The sequence below is a fragment of the Petaurus breviceps genome, unplaced genomic scaffold (assembly GCF_028583685.1).
Source record: "Petaurus breviceps papuanus isolate PSGF00001 unplaced genomic scaffold, PetGlider_PUasm1.0 90603, whole genome shotgun sequence".
Taxonomy (NCBI): Eukaryota; Metazoa; Chordata; class Mammalia; order Diprotodontia; family Petauridae; genus Petaurus; species Petaurus breviceps.
The window spans coordinates 6,585,989-6,608,564 of NW_027187284.1; positions in this window are offsets into that span (position 1 = coordinate 6,585,989).

Here is a 22,576-nt window from a genome sequence, read left to right on the forward strand (position 1 = left end):
TGGAATACAGGACTTTCAAGCATTCTTGCTGAAAAAACCAGAGTTGAATAGAAAATTTGACATTCAGATACAAGAAGCAAGAGAAGCATGAGAAGGTAAACAGGGAAAAGAAATCATAAGGAATTTATCAAAGTTGAACTATTAACATTCCTACATGGAAAAACAATAATTGTAACTTATGAAACTTTTCTCAGTAGTTGAAGGGATTAGAAATATATATATATATACATATATATATATATATGTCTTTATATGAGGGTATGCGGGCATATGAATACATATGTGAATGTGTGTATATACGTTTACAGGTATACATAGATAGAGGGTACGGGCCAATTTAACAGGAAGGGATGATACTTAAAAGGTGAAATTAAGAGGTGAGAGGAATATAATGAGAGGAGATGGGGAGAGACAGATTGGGGTAAACTATCTCATACAGAAGAGGCAAGGGAAAATGGTTACAATGGAGGGGAAGAATAGGAAGGCAAAAGGGAATGGGTCAACCTTATTCCTATTGAATCTGGCTTGAGGAGGGAGTGAAATACACACTAAATAGGGGATCTCACCCTCCAGGAGAATAGGGGGGAAAGGGGATGAGAGGGGGGATGATGGAAGGGAGGGCAGGCTGGGGGGGAGGAAGTTGGAAGCACCCACTTTTTAAAAGGGACAGGATCAAAGTAGAGAATAGAACAAGTGGGAGGTGGGATAGGAGGGAGGGAAATATAGTCAGTTTTTTACAATATATCTACTATGTTATTGTTTTACATTAGCCACACATGTACAACCTATACTGAACTGCTTGTCTCCCCAGTAGGGGTGGGTGGCAGGGGAGGGAGGGAATGAATCTGGAATTGAAAGTTTTAAAATCAAATATTCAAATATATATATATACATATATATATGTGTGTGTGTGTGTGTGTGTATACATATACTATTATTAATACCATCTTACATGTAATTAAGAAATAAGGTATATAGGCACTGAGGCATAGAGATCCACTGGAAAAGTCAAAACGGGTATGGGAGAAAATATGGGAGAGAGCAGATTGGAGGTAGGGATATCCTGTGGGACTGCTGTTTTGTGGGGATGGGTGGGGGAAAACGGGGAAAAAATTTGTAACTCAAAATCTGGTGGAAACGAATGATGTAAATCAGAAGTTAATAAAGCATTTAAAAAAAGAAAATAAACTTTCAATAATGAAAAAAAACAATTACAACAATTAAAATATTTACTAAGTACAAAAACTATCTTCCTTTTAATATTAGCTAATTATGAGAAATCTGAGACAAGTATGATACTAACTAAATAACAGAATAATATTCCCACAAATCCTTGACCTACTTGTCCTCACATTATTACAAAGAATTAAAGAACCCTGACTTATACAGGAATATTTATACTAAATCCTGAGCCTAATTGCTTAATCTTATAGTAACTTAAGGACTTACTTTCCCATACAATATCTATTGCCTGAGCCAGCACTTATTCTCCAATATGTTAAGGATCTGTGATTCCTTCCAACTTTAACATTCTAGCACTCCTGGGTACAATATTGGAAACAACATAAATGTCTCAATTTACATCACCGGAGTATTATGTGTAAGCCCTTAGATTCATACTTAAAATATACAGGAGATGCTTACTATTTAAAGATAACCTGAGGTAAACCCCAAGGTGAGGAGGAAAAAAGGGCTCCCACCTCCACCACTTAACATCTGTGTGTCCTTGGACAAGTAATTTAATTGCTAATTTAAATTCATGACTAATTCAAGCCTGAGATTCTTCATATGTAAAATGAAATTGACCAATGAACCCTAAGAACCCTTTACGAATGTAGATCATAATTCCTTTACAACATCATAGTTGGTCTTTGAGAGTTGCTGTGGCCAAAAATCCAATACCCTGAGGCTCCCCTATTGTTAAGCCTTTCTGAACATAGCTAAGCTGGTGCTCAGACAAGAGACACGTCATCCATACAAGTTTTTTTACTTTATAGAGTCTGATCCTCTGGCATTACCATCGAGAACCTAAAGACAGAAGAGAAGACCTTTCATAAAGTAGCCAGAAAATTTAGTTGGACCAAGCTCACTATTTCAGTGGTGTAGGGAACTCTCAAGAGAACTCCCTCAACCAAAGCAGATCGACACATGCTCTGCAATTTGTAGTCTCAGAGAGCTGCCTGGGACACTAAGAGTCACAGTGGATAGATGTCAGAGGAAGGACAGGTACTCATTTTTGACTCTGAGAGGACAGTCCTCTATCCTCTACACCACCCCTCCCTCTCAAGCCAGCAAATAACAATCATTGACTGCATTTTGGCCAGTCCTGTGTAGGAATGAATAAAGTGTTTAATCAACTATTATTATAAAATTCTTACATATGCGTTGTTTTTTTAAGCTTTATAATACAATGACTCATATTCAACTTGACACCCAGGGTCAGTTGGTGGTGCAGTGGATAGAGAACCTTGCCTGGAGTCAGAAAGACATGAGTTCAAATGTGACCTCAGATACTAGCTGTATGACCCTGCGTAAGTCACTTGACCCTATTTACCTTAGTTTCCTCATCTGTAAAATAAGCTGGAGAACGAAATGCAAAACACTCCAGTCTCTTTGCCAAAACTCAAAAGGTGTCATAAAGAATCAAACATGACTTAAGCAAATGAACAACAACCACCCCCACATTTCACAACATAGAGAAATAGTACTGTAAGGGTTTAAATTAAATAGGAGTTTGGGAATAGCTATTCAGGATCTGGACACTGAAGTGTTTTTGGGTTTGTTTTGTTTTGTTTCTTTCACCCATCCCTTTTACACAAATCAAAGGAGAGCGTGAACATTTTTTATTAGCTGATGAGTGAGATGTGGGTGATCCATCCCCATGTTCTTCTTTTTCATTATTTTGAAATAACTCAAATATAAGAGTTGGTGATTTCTCCAATGTTCTCAAATCATAACTCTTATTCTAAAGCTCCCTCACCTACTAAAGTACTAAATAATAACAATAATAATTGTTACAACCACACACATTTTATATAATTCACAAGAACAATTACATTTTAGTTTAGTTATCATTCAGTCATAAAATATTGACCTTCAAGTTAACAGAATCTTTACCAAGACATTAATTCATCATTCACTTGTTCCCTCAATATTTACTTAGCTCACTAAGTAGAAGATACTATTCTAGGTGTTATGGGGAAATACAGAAATGACTAAAATATAAAACTTGAAGTCAAGTAGAGTTATTTAAATTTTAGCCTTTGAAATTTAAAAATAAATATGGCTTCTAAATATAATATCTTCAATATTTGCACATTCTAAGAGCCTCTTTCTTGAATAAAAAATGTAGCAACTATTAATGAACCTTAAAAACTAACAATTAATAAAATAAAATATGTCAAATTTCTTGGTCGTTGGGCCATTCAGCATCCTACTATATCTTAAGTTCTACATCAATGGTCCAATGAAATCACTTATTTAAAGTGAAGTAGATTATTCCTTTACCTAAATACCATCCTCCAGATGGTTCTTCTTTATGGAAATAACAACTCTTCAGTTTCAGAATCCCCTACCTAGTCTCAATCTCTCTATTGCTCATTGCTATGAAGCTTCCCTGACAGTGCTTCTGCTTTGCATGGAACAATCCTAAATCCGGGGGGAAATGTCACTTTGCCTTTGACTATCAATCAATAAGAATTTATTATAATGAGAATACTTCAAATCATGAATTAAAATCATAATGAAAATATTTTAAATCTACCAAATTATCTTCTTATACCAGCCATTAAATATAGTTAACACTTCATCTATGTCTAATCTAGACCCTGAAAGAGAGTAAATGCTTTTTAAAAATTGGCTTAATGAATGAATTTATTCTATATCACAGGAAATTAGCTATTCCACATGAGAAAATTTTCCATTTAACTTGAATTTTCCCTTTCAAATGCTAGAATTGTATTCTGTTCATCTTTATAGAAAACTTCCAAAAACGTAACATAAATTTGAATATAAATTGACCTCTTTTATAGACAGTAATCAGTATGAATATCTGTTATTGTAAATGGGACAGCAGGGTGGCATGATGGATAGAGCAATTGGCCTAGAATGAGGAAGACCTGAATTCAAATCTTGTCTTAAACATTTATGAGCTATGTGACCCTGGGCAAGTCATTTAACCTCTGCTTCACTTTCCTCATCTGTAAAATAGCGATAATAATAGCACCTACCTCCCAGGGCTATTGTAAGTATCAAATGAGATAATAACTATAAAATGCCTGGTACACAGTAAATGCTATATAAATGCTATTATCATGATTATTATTAAATGTAGTACTTTTCTGTACCTGCTTCTTAGTTTTTCTGTCTCTTCCTTCATTGTTAGGCTACCAGCTATCATTTCTAAGTGTTTTCATGTTTCTCTCTAAACATTTCCCTCAATTTCTTTCAAGTTTTCTGTATCTAATTTGCTGCTGACTGGGAGATCAAAATGTTAATACTGTACAGAATTTGCATTTTAAATAAAAGAAAATAGATTGTATATCAGATACTAATATAAGAAGAGTGGACCAGGTGAATGCTTTATCAATTTGATGAGCCACTCAATCACACTGATGAGACTAGAGAGCATAACTTTTTTTTTTTTATAAGATTGATTCTGCGGGGCATCTCCCCATGAAGAGCAGGAGCAAGCTCACTGGCAACTCACTGAGAGAACATAGGACTCCTGATTGTTTCTCAGTATTTGGGTCTTTCTCCAGAGTGACAGGCTGGCTGGGACTCAGGAAAACAGACTTATGTCAAAGCATCACCTCTCCTTGTGGTTCATAAAAATGAGCTGACAAACATGAGCAATGTGGTGTCAGACTAGACATTTTCTCCGATCCCCATACTCTCTCTAACCTTGCCAAAACAGAAATTATGTACCAAAGATAAAGCAAGTTCAGTTGTCTCCATGGTCTAGGACACCCAAGTTCAAAAAAAAAGATGCCAATAATCGCCACTATTATTCAATATTGCTCTAGAAATGCTAACTGTAACAATAAAATAAGAAAAACACATGGAAAGAATTTGAATAGGCAATAAGGAAACAAAACTATCACCCTGCAATTGATATGATGGTATAGTTAGAAAATCCTAGAGAAGCAAATAAAAAACTAGTTGAAATAATTAGCAGACTAGATAATGGAAATTCAGAAACAATAGAACTAAATAACCCAGTATTTATCATTATAACATAGAAAACATAAGTTACCTAAGGAAAAATTATCTATTTGATTAAAAAAAAAACTCATGGGAACTCTAGAAAATAGTCTGGGAGAAATTAGGCCAAAACCAACAATTTACACCATACTCCATAACACATTGTAAAGAAATTAATATCAAAAATCATACTATAAAAATTGAAAAGCAGATAATATTTCTCACTGCTATGGGTAAGAGGTATATTCTTAACTAAGCAAGAGATAGAGGCAATTATACAAGATGAAATAGATACTTTTGATTATTTGAAACTGAAAAACTGCACAGAAAATATCAATGCATCTAGGATAAGAAAAGAAGTGATCAAACAGGAAAAAAATCTTCATATTAAATTTCACTGATAGGTGTTTGGTATCTATGATACACACACATGTGCACATGCATGTGTGTACACGCGCTATGTGTATTGTATGATTAATAGCTATTCTTCAATAGATAAATGGTCAAAGGATATGAACAAACAGTTCTTAAAAGAACTGCACAGCTTTCATAACAATATGAAAAAATGCTCCAAATCACTAATAGAGAAATACAAATCAAAATAACCCTGAGATTTTATTGCACACCCTGAAAATTGACAAATATGACCAAAAATGGCAACAGTCCATATTGGAAGGGTTGTGTGAAGATAGGCACACTTATACGTTGTTAGTGGAGTTGTGAAGTGGTACAACCATTTTGGAAAGCAGTTTAGAAATATGTAAATAGAGTGATTAAAATGTCCATACACTTTGATACAGAGACTTCTTTCCTGAACTTAAAGGATGGCCCAAGGAAGTCATCAGTAAGAAAAGAGTCCTAGATACTTCAAAATATTTAAAGCAGGATTTTTATGATAGCTAAGAATTGAAAACAAAGTAGATTCCCATCAACTGAAGAATGGTTAAACAAATTTGGTACATAAACGTAATGGAATATTGTTGTGCTTTAAGAAATGATGTATATAATGAATCCAAAGAAACATGGAAAGATCTATATGAACTGATGCAGAATAAAGTAAGCAGAACAAAGAAAACAATATACACAGTAACCACAGCAATGTAAATGGAAAGAACACACCAAACAATCAAAAATAAAATGAAAAAAAATTAAATCAAGTGGGACTCAAATGAAGAAAAATAAGAAGACATCCTCAACCTAATCTTTTGTATAGATGGAAGGTCCACATGTATTTAAATATCACAAGTTTTCAGACTTTTTCAATGTATCAATGAATTGTGCTGATTCTTTTTCCTCACTGGAAACTACTATTTGCCATATGGGATGGCTCTGAGTGAGAAGACAGGAGAAAGATACTACAGTAATGTAAGAAACACAAAATATCAACAAAATCCTATTTTAAAAATTTTTAAACATGAGCTGACAAAAAACTTAAGCTCCCAATATGGGACCTGGCAACAGACTGTGTTTATCATCTGAGGACCACTCTAGCAAAGTTTACCAGGCTGGCCAATGAGAGCTGTCAGTTATTTGACTCTGCCAAGCTCTTGGAGACAGTCTGCTATGTGACACAGATGAGCTGTGATATGTGTCATTAGCAAAATCCCACACCAACCAAACATGGCTCCAAACAAAAGAGATGTTTCCAAAGCATCAGCAGTATATAGTAGTGTGGCTCTTTAGCCCTGGAGACCAACCCCTTCAGCTATTCTTGCAGCCCACACCAATTTTAGACATTGTTTTATACTGCCCCAAGATTTTAACCACCTGAACCAATTAGTTTCCCTGAATGCCATTGAAATGTGTCCCAGATCGCTACTATTTTGTTAAAGTTTTAATGTCTGAAAGTGTAACATTTTTACATTAGACCAAGAACAGCTCAGAGTTCAGAAGTCCATGAGAATATTATTTGCATAGTTGTATTTTGTTATTTGATAAAAGTTTGAACATATAATTCAAATTACCAAAGCTCTTGGAAGAAGCAATCATGTCCAGTTTGATTTTTTGAAACAATGCTATAAGTTTTTAATTACTTTGCCACACTTTTATTAATGTAATAAATGTGTTAGGACAAACTTCTAAAGAAATTTCAACACTGGGACTTTTTTTTGGCTTAAAACTTATTTGGCCTAAAACTGATTATTATAAAAGATTATTTGATTATTATAAAAGATTATTTGGCCTAAAACTGCTAAAGTTACTATGGGCACAAATCAAAAAGGTCAATGTTATACAATACGAAAAAAAATCTGCATTACCAAAAAATTCTAACATTCTTATATCTTATACTTGACTCTGAATTCATGCATTTATATTGGTTTTTCCTTTACTCATGCAACTTATTTTAAATATTAAACTATTAAGATATAAAAACCTAAAAAGATAGTGAGACATGCTGGGTCTCTTTTGGACTCGTTTTTCACCTTCTCATGTTCAAAAGACAGAACTGGGCGTAGCGGGGCAAGCCTGGTTCTAAAGGGAATGAAGTCTACGTCCGTGAAAACTCTGGCTCCGGGACTAAAAAAAACTGGCTACCTGGGATACTGCATGTACTTATGGACAGTCTGAAAGTAGAGATTATATGAGAGGAGTTTTCTGGATAAAGAAAGGGCAGCAACTGGGAAATTGATAGATGCCCTGCAAAAGTACATGGTCTGACATATACATACTAACTTAGTCCAAGAGAATACTTCATGAATAAGGTCCTTGAACCACAGACTTTTCTGTGGAAGAGATTCTGAATTTCCCTGGACAACATCATCACAGAATCTATCCTTCTAGCCAGAAAAGGGAAATTTTTGTAGGCAGTAACAATCCTGGGGATTTCCTCAAGGTTAACTCCAAATTCAAGAATTCCCCAGTATGAAAGTTCAGAGACCTGGCATACTGGAGGGGGAAGACTTTCTGAGCAGTATTGTCTCTTAGAGAAAGATCACTCAATTCTTTCTCAGCAGCATCCTATTTGGAAAGTGAAGTCAGTGAGTTGTTCAGATATTGAAGGTCTGATGGTAACCAGGGAGATTGGAGCTTATAACTGGTTTAAGATTTTCTTTATTTTAGCTTTTCACTGTTGAGAAGTCACAGAGTGTGTTAGTTTTCTGGGGGAATCCAAACCACAAAGCAATATAGTGAATCTGGGGAGAATTGTGGAACAGGTTGCCCTAATGTCAACTTCTAATTCAGTACCCTTCCAAAGGGAGTTAATGGGTTATGTGAGTGGTATGTGAGTGGTGTATGTGTGTGTATTTTCATTTGTGGTCCCCATAAGTTCTTTGTAACTTCCACATTTTACCTGGGGTGAAATAAAAGCTTTCTTATTCAGATACATTGCTACCCTTGGGTACCTGCAGTGAGTTGGAAATCCATTTGAGGAAACATAGACACAAGTCAAACAAAAACTACATGTTCTTAGAGTAACTCCAAGCAGATTCAATATGCTATAGAGAATGGATGATCCTTTTGGGCATTAACTCCCATGATCAAACTTAGTCTGTGCAAACCCAGAGTCTGGAGGAGTCCTAAGCCACAGATGTACCAGGTATTTAAAGAACCTCTCTTCTAAAATTCATGGCTCTGTGACAGTCATTTCATATGCTCAGACTCTTTACATTTGTTTCCTTTTTTAATCTATGACTTTTAATAAAGTTCAACAGACATAATTTCTGGGTAATCATTTTGTTATCATGTGAGAAGTAATTAATAAAAGAGGACACTCTTGAATACCAAAGACCCTTCATGGAACCCATTCAGTGCTTATATGCCCTTGGAAGAGTAGATGTTCCTGAGGGTGGCAATCAATTCTTATTGGTTCAGAAGTAATGAGAGAGAATGGATATTATAATGAGAGGTGGACCTATTCCAATGAGGTGCTGGGTGAATATAACTTTGATCATGTCATTTGCTTCCAAATCACATTACCCCCACCCCAGTCCTAGGCAATCTAATAAAAAAAAATTATCACCACATAGAACCTAAGTAGAACACAATGGGCTTCCCCATGTGTTCAAGATCTGAACAAGCCTGAGGAGAAAACTAATCCAATGTCATTTTCAGCAATGTCCTTCAGATGCTGGTTTGACCTAGAAGAGGATAGGTTTCAGAGAGGGATAAATCTTATTTCTCCCCAATATTAATAATTAGTTATTTAATAATCATGTCTCTCAAAGCTATATTTGGGAGGGTGTGACATCCAGGTAATTCTAGAATCATAAAACAGCCCACATCTATTAAGCAGCACTTAATATCTCTCTCTCTCTCTGTGTCTCTGTCTCTCTGTGTCTCTCTCTGTCTCTGTGTCTCTCTGTGTGTCTCTCTCTCTGTCTCTGTCTGTCTGTCTGTCTGTCTCTCTCTCTCTCTGTCTCTCCCTCTTTCTCTCTCTCTTTAATATTATCCAGGAAGACTTTGGTCCAAGACTTTCCTCAGACACATACTATCATGTGACCTTGGGCAAGTCATTTAACTTCTTACTGCTCTAGACAACTCTCTCAGCCTCTAAGTTGCAGCAAAGGTGACAACCTAAATTGGTGGGAATTCAGAAATTCCCTACACTAATGAAATCACAGCTCATTTCCCTTTCCTCTATTCCCTAATCTTTTTTTAGTCTTTAATATCATTCTTGAACAATGTCTAAAATGGAAAGAGCATTAAGAATATCCATCTGCAGGTCCCAGTTCTACCACTTACTAGCTATTTGATCTAAAACAAGTTATTTAATCTCTCTGAATCTCATTTTCCTTGTCAGCAAAATAGGGACAATGCTGTTTGTACTATCTGCCTCATAAAGGGGTTGTGAGAATCAAATGAGATGATGTACATGAAGTACATGATGTACATAAAATTGGTCTGCAAACTTGAATTAGTGCTAACCCCTCCTGGAAGAGTGCCAAAAACATCGAGTTCATGCTGACCTTCCTTCCTCATATCCTTCTCTAAGCCCCTGTGATTTCCCCAATCTGACATGAGGAGAGTTCATCGAGTTTAATGCTTGTTATTTCTGACTATGGCTTCTGGCACACAACAGGATACTCTATATTTCCATGCTACTTATCATGACACCAGATTTGTTCAAAGCAATATGTGTGTGATCTATTTATAACAGGATTAATCTACATACTTAACAGCAGACACACTTCTATTCTCTTGCTATGATACTAAATTTTAAACTCCACTTTCAGAATTTCCCTTCCTTTCTCTAGTTCTTTTTGGCAGTTAATATGTTTATTGTATAATGTGTATTATTAATTACATATTATTATATACAATACATATCATAATATGTATTATATATTATTATATAATAATGTACAATAGGAATTTTATTCTTTCAATATTCACTTTATATATGATTAATTTTATTCTTTTTTTTGGAGGCAATCGGGGTTAAGTGACTTGCCCAGGATCACATAGCTAGTAAATGACTGAAGCTAGATTTGAACTTGGTTCCTCCTGCCTCTAGGGTGAGTGCTCTATCCACTTCACCAACTAGCTGGCCCCATTTTTCTTTCTATATTATACCATAGTATATCATATTACATTGTGTTATGTTGTGTTGTATCATGTCATGTCATATGTGTATTATTTTACACACATATATATATATCACATTACACTACATTACATTATATTATATATACTCATATGAGGACTTTGCTCTTTCAAGATTCATTATATATACTTTAATGTTTCAATAAATCCTTGATCTCATTAATGTGCATATTCCTTCTAACAATGCAGATCATATCCAATCGAGGACTGTTCATATTTCTTGAACCTTGTTCAGGTCCTCTCATAAATCAGAAACATGGAATCCACCCATTAGTCTTAGAATCTTCTTCAACATCGAGAGTATTTAATGTTTTTTTTTTTCTGTCATGGACCCCTCTGGTGGTTTGTGGATCCCTTTTCAGAATGACATTTTTAATATGCATAAAATAAAATGCATAAGATTACAAAAAAAACTAAGTATATTCAAATATTATCATCAGAATATTTTTTAAAAAGAAGACAAGTTCATAGTTCTCAGGTTACAAACCTTTGCTCTAGATTATTTAAAATTGTGTGGAAATCAGTGAATTAAATGGGTCAATCAATCAGCCAACAAGCATTTATTAGGAGCCTGCTATGTGCCAGGCACTATGCTGAACACAGAGATACAAAGAAAGGCAAAAAAGCCCACAGTCTAATCAAGGGGACAATATGCAAACAACTATGTACAGATAAGACATATACAGGATAAATCAAAGATGCTATCAGAGGGAAGGCTTGGGGTAGGGAGACCAACTAGTTTAGAGGCAAAGTTATAAGGGCCTGGGCACAAAGTGGCAGCAGTGTAAGAGAAGAGAAAGAATCACATACCAGAGCTATGGGAAGGTGGGGTTAGAAAGAGTATGGAGTCAAGAAAAACACCTGTTGTAAGGCTGATTCTTTAGGATTAGATTGTTTTGTTTCCATTTAATCTTTAATCTATCTTTCCATGGCCCGTTATTACACATAATTTTTATTGCATCATGATCTGAAAAGGATGCATTTGATATTTTTGACTCTGTGCATTGGATTGTGAGGTTTTTATAGCCTACTACATTGAGAATTTTTGTGTAGGTGCCATTTACCGCTGAGAAAAAGGTATATTAATTTCTATCTCTATTCAATTTTTTCCAGAGATCTACCATATCTAACTGTTCTAAAAGTCTATTCACCTCCTTAACTTCTTTCTTGTTTATATTGTGGTTAGATTTATCTAGTTCAGAGAGGGAGAAGTTGAGATCTCCACTATTAGTTTTGCTGTCTATTCCTTCCTGTAACTCCCTTAACTTCTCTAAGAATTTGGATGCTATACAGCTTGGTGAATTTATGTTTAGTAATGATACTACTTCATTGTCTATGGTGCCTTTTAGCAGGATGTAGTTTTCTTCCTTATCTCTTTTAATTAGATCGATTTTTGCTTTTGCATTGTCTGAGATCAGAATTGCTACCCCTGCTTTTTTTTTACTTCAGCTGAAGCATAATATGTTCTACTCTAGCCTTTTCTCTTAACCCTGTATATATCCCTCTGTTTCAAATATGTTTCTTGTAAACAATGTATTGTAGGATTATGGTTTTTAACCCATTCTGCTATATGCTTCCATTTTATGGGAGAGTTCAACCCCTTCACATTCACAGTTATGATTACTATCTGTATCTTTCTCTTTATCCTATTTTCTCCCTCCCCGTTTGTGCTTTTCTTTCTCTCTTCTCCTTTTCCCTCATCACTAGAGTTTTGCTTTTGACCACTGCTTCCCTCAGTTTGCCCTCCCTTCTATCCCCCCTCCTTTTTCTTTCCCCTTTACCTCCTACTGCGTATAAGGAAAGTATTTGTAATTTTAAACTTTTTCTCTTTTTTATTTTTTAGTTTACATCATTCATTTTCACAAGATTTTTAGTTACAATTTTTTTCCACATTTTTCCTACGCAGTACCCCAAAACAGCAGTCCCACTGGATATCCCCTCACCCAATCTGCTCTCCCCCATATCTTCCCCCATCCCACCCCCTCTGACTTTCCATTAGGGTATGGTGAATCTCTATGCCCCAGTGCCTGTATATCTCATTCCCATTTACATGTAAAATAATACTAATGAATATACTTATAAATATTTATATTTTAAACATGTGATTTTAAAACTATGAATTCCAGGTTCTTTGCCTTCATCCCTCATCATGGGCCCTCACTGGGAAGATAAGCAATTCAATATAGGTTGTACATGTGTAGCTATGCAAAACATTTCCATAGTGGATATATTGTGAAAGACCATTTCCCTCAATCCTATCCCACCCCTCACTTGCTCTATTCTCTACTTTGATCCTGTCCTTTGCAAAAGTGGGTGCTTCCAACCTCCCTGCCCCCCAGCCTGCCCTCCCTTCCATTATCCCCCCACTCATCCCCTTCCCCCCTACTCTCCTGTAGGGTGAGATACCTTATTTAGTGTGTATCTCATTCCCTCCTTAGCCAAATTCAATGAGAATAAGGTTGATTCATTCCCTTTTGCCTTTCTGTTCTTCCCCTCCATTGTAACAGTTTTCTCTTGCCTCTTCTATATGAGATAATTTACCCCATTCTGTCTCTCCTCATCTCCTCTCATTATATTCCTTTCTCACCTCTCAATTTCACCTTTTAAGTATCATCCCTTCCTATTAAATTAGTCCTGTGCCCTCTGTATATGTATACATATACACATATATACACACTCACATATGTATTCATATGCCCATATACCCTTTTATACACACACACACACACACACACACACACACACACACACATTTCTATTCCCTTCGACTATTCTCATACTGAGAATAGTTTCATAAGTTACAATAATCGTTTTTCCATGTAGGAATGTATATAGTTCAACTTTGATAATTTCCTTATGATTTCTTTTCCCCATTTACCTTCTCATGCTACTCTTGCTTCTTTTAGCTGAATGTCAAATTTTCTATTTGACTCTTTTTTTTCCATCAAGAATGCTTGAAAGTCCTCTATTCCATTGAATGACCATATTTTCCCCTGAATCATGATATTCAGTTTTGCTGGGTAGGTGATTCTTGGTTTTAATCCCAGCTCCTTTGACCTCTGGAATATCATATTCCAAACCCTTTGATCACTCAGTGTAGAAGCTGCCAGATCCTTGTTATCCTGATTGTGTTTCCACAATATTCAAATTGTTTCTTCCTGGATGCTTGTAATATTTTCTCCTTGATCTGGGAACTCCAGAACCTGGCTATAACATTCCTAGGAGTTTTCTTTTTGGGATCTTTTTCAGGAGGTGATTGGTGGATTCTTTCAACCTCTATTTTGCCCTCTGGTTCTAAAATGTCAGGGCAGTTTTCCTTGAGAATTTCTTGAAAGATGATTTCTAGGTCCTTTTTTTGATCATGGCTTTCAGGTAGTCCAATAATTTTAAAATTATCTCTCCTGGATCTATTTTCCAGGCCAGTGGTTTTTTCAATGAGATATTTCACATTGCCTTCTATTTTTTCATTTGTTTGCTTTTGTTTAAGAGCATCTTGATTTCTCATAAAGTCACTAGCTTCCATTTGCTCCAATCTAATTCTGAAGGAATGATTCTCTTCAGTGAGCTTTTCAGATTCTTTTTCCATCTGGAAAATTCAACTTTATAAGGCATTCTTCTCCTCATTGCCTTTTTGATCCTCTTTTGCCATTTGGGTTAGTGTATTTCTTAAGGTGTTATTTTCTTCAGTCAAGTTCTTGTAGCAGCAAGCACCCCAGCATCCCCAGGTTGGCTGCCAACACAGGTTCTTAGATCTGCTTTTCTAAAGGAAAGTAACTCAAAATGGGTTAACAAGCTTACTTTAATCAATCAAACATATATCGTTTACCTACTTCAGGGGGAAAAGGTCAGCACCCTGAACTTCAGAATATACAGACAGAAGTTACAAGACATGGAAACAGATCAAGCAGACAGGCTTCCAAACTGTCCAACCATTACATCCATAGCAAATCACAGTCACAAGAGAGGGAAGCATCAACATCTGGGTTTTTTAAAGCTGGGGGGCTCTCAATGGCTGCCCAGAGTCTCATCTGGCCAAATCACACAACACTTCTCAGAGTGAGCACCAAAGCAAAGCCTCACATTAGGGATTATATAGCCTTCTCCTGGGTCAGAGAATGTAACCACCCTCTTGACCCACTGCTCAATCACACAGCATCAAGTTGTGGGTATTCCTGAAAACCAAGCCTCCTGCCACAGGCTCCATGTGACCACATTCAGTTTATTAGGGGGCAGAGTATATTTTCAAATCAAGGAAGGTTCTCAGAGTCTCTTAAGCTTATCAAAGGGCCTAGGGACAGGGAAGTTCTTTATATTTGCATTTCCATTACAGTTGTTGATTTTCTTGCATCATTCTCATTTCTCTTCCCAATTTTTTCTCCCCTTCTCTTATTTGGTTTTCAAAATCCTTTTTAAGCTCCTCTATGGCCTGTGATGAGCTCGTATTTTTTTTGGAAGCTTTTGGTGCAGAAGTTCTCACTTTGCTGTCTTCCTCCTATTTCATGCTTTGAGCCTTTTTGTCTCCAAAATAAGAGTCTAATGTTGGATTGTTCTGTTTGCTTTGCTTGCTCATGTTGCCACTCAATTACTTGACTTTTGAGCCTTTTGCTGCAGTAGAATTCTGCTACCAGGAAGGATAAATTTATCCCAATAGCTTGGGTTTTCTCAGCTGCTGGAGCTATTAGTTGGGTACCCTCTCTGAAGCCTCCTCCACATGCTCTCTGGCAAACTGTTCACTAACCCCAGGACCTCCACCCAGGACAGTGATCCAGATCCAAGCATAAAGCAAGAGCGATTACCCCTCAGACTGGTCACTTGGTCCCCCTACAATCTGCAGGCCTGGGGCTCTGAAGCAGCCACATGGTTGGCAGCTGCACACCTGTGGAACCTAACTGTTTCTTGCCCTGGAGGCAAAGGCTGGACCACATTTCCAAGTTCCCTGTTCCTACAAAGTCTACACTGACCTCTCACTTTGTCTTTGGAATCTATGGGTTGATAATTCTGGAAACTGCCACAGTTGCTGGTGATCTGAAGTCCCTCCAGCCAGTGACTGGTCAGGCTGCCCTGAGGCTAAAACTTCTGGCTCACCCGGGGCTGGGCTCCCAGAGTGCTGTGCTGGCCCCTTCCTGCTGGCCTGCTGGGCTTTCTTCAGTGGGAGGTTAGCTTCTCTTTGTTATTTTGTGGGTTCTGTGGCTCCAACGTTTGTCTAGAGTCATTTTTTACATGAACTGGAGGAGGTAGAAGCCGGAGCCCCCAGAAATCCTGTTTCTACACCGCCATCTTGACTCCCCACCCCCCCTTGGCAAGTTAGATTTCTATACCTAACTAAATATGTTATTCCCTCCTTGAGCCAAATCCATTGAGATAAAGTTCAAACAATGCTCATCTCCATCCCTTCTTTCCCTGTACTGTAAAATGTCTTTGTGCCTTTTTATGTGATGTCCTCACTCTCTCTCTTTATAGAACTTTCCAGAACTCATTTGAGTCACTTTTTAAAGGTATTTGAAGGGTTTGCCAGGGAACTCGGACAAGTCTCTGCTTTCACTCTGCCATCTTGGCTCTGCCATCCCTATCCCAGGCAAAACTCAAAAACAATCGTTTTCAGAACATGTGTAGATCAGCATGATAAAAGGAGATTCATTACTGGAAGTCCCTTATATCAATTAAATCACTTCAGTGGAACACAAAAACAAAATAATAAATATAACTACAATTTATATGCATATATACGTATATATCCCTTATAAGCTCTAAAGACTCTTATTCTAGTTCCTTCTCTCACAGACATGTTGGGTACCCAAGGGCTTAGAAGTATCTTTCTTTAATGCTATCAGCTTGTACATCCATTCTGGTGTGTTCTCCCCTATATTAACAACTAGTGATTAGTGTCTAGTTTCATTTAATCAATTGGAAAAGGGATATTTAAAGCAAAGGTAAAGCAAGAACAAAATTAGTTACAGAGCATTTCTCCCCAACACCTTGGGATACCCTCCCCTGCCTCCAAACTACCTGAGTCCTTGGGGGCAAATAAATAAAAATTTAAAGCAGTTTCTATATAACATTCATCCCCATCCCCACCACTAACACAAATTTCACTTTGGAAATCATCATAGCCAATGGATGAATCACTATAGCTCCATTTTGGTTACCTTTGACGTATACTGGATAAACCAGGTCAAGACTGTTTCTCACCATCTGGCTCTGTCAAATCCTATAGACTCCAGTTCTTCAAATGTTGGTGCTCCCTGTTCTGTCCTTTTGAAGTTCTCAAGGTCTTAGTTATCTCCAATATTCCTTCACCTAGAATAGGAAAGAACAAATGCAAGAGATGAAGAAAAGAGACCTGTATCTATAGGCCATATGTTGTCCCTAAATGGGAAGGATTCTAGGTCTTTCCCCAGCTAGAGAAGTACATCATCTCTCTTTCCTCAAAAGCAGGCAGACAGGAAAGAGGTTAACTTTGGTGGTGGTTACCTTTTGCACACAGCAGCTCATTAGCCAATCAACAGTCTTTCACCACGTGGTTAGAAGACCACAATAAGTTACAGAATGTTTGTATGTGCCTTAAATCAAGAAGCCCATCTTTATATTACAAATCATCATGCCTTTCCAGGAGAAGACTCCGCAGTTTCTTCCACATGAGGTGGTAGTAGGCAGAGTTTACTGTAGAGATGGAACTTCACTAGGCATGCCTCCATCACATATATTGGTGTGTATGTGTGTGTGCATGTGTATATGCATATGTATGTATACACATATCCGTGTATATGCATGTGCACATAAATGTATGTTTAGATAGAAAGACAAACAGATAATTAGATATACACATATAGTGTGTATACATAATTCATCTCCTTACCAAGATTATGAGTGTCTTGTGGACAGGAGCTATTTCTCTTGTTTTCCATAGTCCCCAGCAGAAAGGTAACATAGAACCCATTTAATGAATTCCTGTTGATTGATTTGTTTTATGAACTTCCAACAGAAGTCTCACTCGTATTTATCAATAATCAACAAATATCTATTAGTTACCTACTATACAAAAGGCATTGTGCTAGGCAATTGAGTAAAAATGTAATGGATGAAACAATCCCCATTTCCAAGGAGATTAGCATTCTAATGAGAGAGGAGAGAGCATGCTTATGGCAGATAGATAGCTTGGTAGATAAGAGTGTTGGTTTTGCAGTCAGAAGGAATTGAGTTCAAATCCTGCAGACATTTACTAACTGTATGACCCTGGCTAAATCAGTTAACACCTCTCTGCTTCAGTCCCTTCATTTGTATAATGGAGACAAAAAAGCACCTATCTCCCAGCAATGTTGTGTATATCAAATGAAATAATATATACAAAACAGAAAAAATTAAAAGCAGTTGGTCAGATAAGGAAGGCTTCCTACGGAAGATGATGATATTTTAGAGGAAGAGAGGGATTCCATGGGGCAGAGGGAGGAGGCAGTGAATTCCAGGCATGTGGGATGCACAGTGCAAAGACAGAGAGAGTAGAGATGTAGCTGTGTATGGGTAGGGGTGTGTGTGAATGTGTGTGTGTCTATGTCTGTGTATCTATGTTTGAGAAACTGAGAAAAGGCCAGCTTGACTGGATTCCAGTGTGCAGGAGGGAGGAGTAATGAAAGACCCACAAACCTTTCTTCTCATGGAAGATTCACAAGAAACCTTGCAATACCATTCCTGGCAGACCACGACCACTTCTATCATTTCATTCCGTGTTCCTTTAGGGAGGGGAGCAGCATTAGTATGTAAGGATTCTAAGCCCAGAACTACTGTGCCACTTTGCATCCATTTAGTTCTGTGTGTGATCACAACACACACATACACAAACCACACACACACACACACACACACACACACATATTTTCACTCTCCTTTCACCAGCTCCCCATCATCACAATGTCATTTCCATTAGTGCCACCATCATCCAACACTGATATTTTAGTCTCCCAGTGAATAAAAATAACTGCTTATATAACTCTCCACCAACATGACAGTGCTTGACTGCCTTTCAAAACTCTAAAAGCCTCTATTAATCAATTGAAATTAGAAGTCAGGATGCTTGAGGTTTATCCATTTGTTGAGTGAAAGCCTCAAAAGAACTCTACTAAAAGAAAAAAAAGGACCCTAGAGAAAGACAAAATGATGCTATGGGGAAAAAATTGCAAGTGTGGGTAACAGTGCTGGCAAATGCCTTCTTTAGCTCAGTTAACATGCCTCGTTTTAAAATCTGTACCCCTTTTTAAAAACGAACAACAAAAGACTGGTCTGAAAAGTATGGTTTTATTTAGTTTGAAACATTCATGAAAGGAGGAAATTATAAACCTTGTATTTCCACTGAATTTTTATTATTTCCCAGGCATTATGATGCTATTATGTTCATCTTTTTTTTTTCATTTAGATCAAATGATTTTTGCTCTAGGCCCAGCTAATTTAGAAGTTCCCTTGGGGAACATTTCTTTCTGAAACCTTAATGAAAATATTTCTGATAACTTCCACTGTGACATCTTCCATTGTCCATTCTATCTAGAGATGTTACTTCTCACATTAATTGTGCCATAGATCATTAAAGACATTCACCTGTATCTTAACATCAATTTCAAATTGTCCTAAGAATCAATATGAGCCATTTTGAAATAATTATGCCTGAGTTTGCTTCTCTCCTACCAGCATTAAGGGGAAAAAGCTTCCTAATGTCAATAAGTAGTTGGAACAAATAGTGGTATTAGAATTGCTATGTAAATCAAAACAGGTCCATAAATGCAAGGGATGCTTAAAGTAAATTAGAAAATGAACACATAAAATTTTTAAAAATAAAAAAAAATGCTTGGCAGGGCATGGTATGCAACTACTTTATGTCAGAAATTCTCTTTGTTATTACATTGGTAAATATATGGCATACAAGTACATATTCTGGTACTAATAGATCTGTTAGTCTTGTCTTCAGGACCAAATTTAAAACCAGTTGAATCAGGTTTTTATTTTTCAAAGACGATCCTCCCAATATCTTTTCAGCATCTATAAGAGCTTCCCAAAAGGAGATATCTATGCATTAATTCCTCCTCTTAGCTATTTGAACTACACAAAGTAGAAAATGACTTGACATGGTATTCTTTTCCTGCTGTCTGCTCTGTCCTTTTCAGTTTTATGAAGAGATGTACAATAATACTTCCCTTATAGTCACTTCCAAAATTAGGTATCCAGAATAAAGCTGAGACTAGGAAGTAAGTAGAAATATCTCTCTGAAGTCAAAACACGCATCACAATACTTATGGATGTAAAACCTCTTCAAATAAAAGCGCAATCATTTTACTCATAGCAAAGCCTAAAACTCTCATTTTATCAATCAATCAAGAAACCTTTATTTGCCATTCCCCAGGCTCAGAGTTACATACTAGGGATTCAAAGACAAAGTTAATCAAAATTTTTTTTCTTTTTAAAGTGCTTAATATTTACCAGGGAGAGGCGAGCAGAGTCCCTGCTCTCAAGGAGCTTACATTCTAAAGGAAAAGAAAATATGTAAGGGGAAGCTAGGTGGCCCCATGAATAGAGCACTGGCTCTGGAGTCAGGAGGACCTGAGTTCAAATTTGACCTCAGACACTTGACACTTACTAGCTGTATGACCTTGGGCAAGTCACTTAACCCCAATTGCCCTGTCTTCCCCCCTCAAAAACAATGGTAAATGTAGCTAGAACTTACTTTCCCAATGTACATGTAATATAGATGGGAAGGAGTCAACATAAAACAGTCATCCTGAACATGAAAATGGATACATGGATATTTGATCTAGAATCTTGGAATGTCCCATTCCAGGTTAATGTAAGTTCTGCTGTTATGAGAATAGATGTCAGGCCTTGGCTGCTTCACCAGGTAACTTTCTCTTTATTCCCTGTTAGTCATTTTTGTTCTCTTATATTCCATATTCTGTCATTTCCCAAAGCTATTCCCCTCAGGAAAGAAAACAAAAACGAAATAAATTTTGAGAAGCTCCATTTTTTCCAATAATCAGCCTATTATCCAGAAGCAGTGTTTTCTTTGATCTTTCCCCCAATGTAACTTCAAAATTAAAAGCAAAAAACAAAAAAACACCCCCACAACACTTTTGTTGTCCTCTTTATTTGTCTGCCTTACCTTATTATGAGCTTTAACACAACTAACTCTATTTCTACAGCATCATGCCATGTTCTTATATCCATCTTCAGATACTTGGCCTTGCTTTAATCGAAGGCAAAGAATAAAGAGAATTAAACAATTGTCTCCTGAAACACCAAAATCATTACATGCAAAATTATCATAGCCAAATCCAGACTTTCCAGGCTGCAGTAAAAATAATACAAGTGGCTAAAAAGAAAGACATTTAGTACCAAGGAACCACAACTACATATACCATAGTATAAGACAAATCTGTAACTATGTTAAAGAAAAGGAAAGCTTGGGAAATTGTTTGCCAAAAGGTCAAAGAAAAGGCTAATTTGTCCTGAAAAATTGAGTATAAACCTACAGAGAAAATGAAAATAAAAGACTTCCAAACATTCCTGCTGAGAAAGTCAGAGCTAAGTAGAATCTTTGAATTTGAGTGTTAAAGCAAGAGAGACAGGTAGGAGGCAGGATAACTCCTTTCTCAGATTCCACTGAATTATTGACTTCTTCTTGTTTGGAGGACAATAAGGTATCTTCTCAACATACCAAACTCTTTCAATATTGAGGTGCAAATGTCCTTGCAGTTCAGGGAAGTTTTCAGGGAAGCTCTATGGGATACTCAATGGGGTGGCCCCTAAAGAATTACCCCCACACATGCTCCATGAAGTGCAATCCCTACTACATTTATATATGTGCATGATGTTTGCCTTGTTAGAATGTAAGTGCCTTAAAGGAAAAAAACCTTCTTTCAATCCCCAATACTTATCATAGCTCTTGACACATAGTAGGTGCTTAATAATTATTGTTCATTAATTGATTGATCTAAGTCACAACTCTGTATCCATAGAGGAAGTACTCACACTGACAAATCACAGATCCTTGAAGTAAATAATTTGTGAGTCCTTTCCTGATGCTAACAGATGCAAGATTTGACAGATATAGATATTTTGATTTTATATATACATATCTAATTTAGAAAACTGTCAGGCATTCAGTCAAACCTTCCTTCTTGTTTCTTATTCATGACATTATATTATCTTGGACCTGTGGTTTTGCATAGACATGCCTAGAATGCACTCTCTCTTCATTTCTGCCTTTTAGAATCCCTAGCTTCCTTCAGAGCTCAGCTCAAGTACTGTTTCCTAAGTTAGATCTTTCCTGATACATCCCTGGCCCATAGCTGGAAGAGTTTCCTTGATCCCAGTCCTGCTCTGAAACTAACTTATAGTTCCTTTATATATATATTTCAGACATATTATATGTACTTAGTATTTTACATATATTATATACATGTACATATATAAACTATATCTTGTATATATACATATATGTCTCCATATAAACATACATATGCATATATACTATATACTTCATATATCATATTTTATATGTGTGTGTATGGGAACTAGCTGGCATAGTGGATATAGCACCACACCTGGAGTCAAAAAGATCTGACATCAAATACAGCCTCAGGCACTTAGCTGTATGACTCTGGATAAGTCACTTAACCTCTGTTTGCCTCAGTTTATTCATCTATAAAATAGCACCTATCTCCCACGGTTGTTATGAGGATCAAATAAGATAATAATTGTAAAGTGCTTAACACAATACCTGGTACATAGTACATACTTTATAAATGCTAACTATTGTTATTTTATTATATATATTTATATATATGTAATA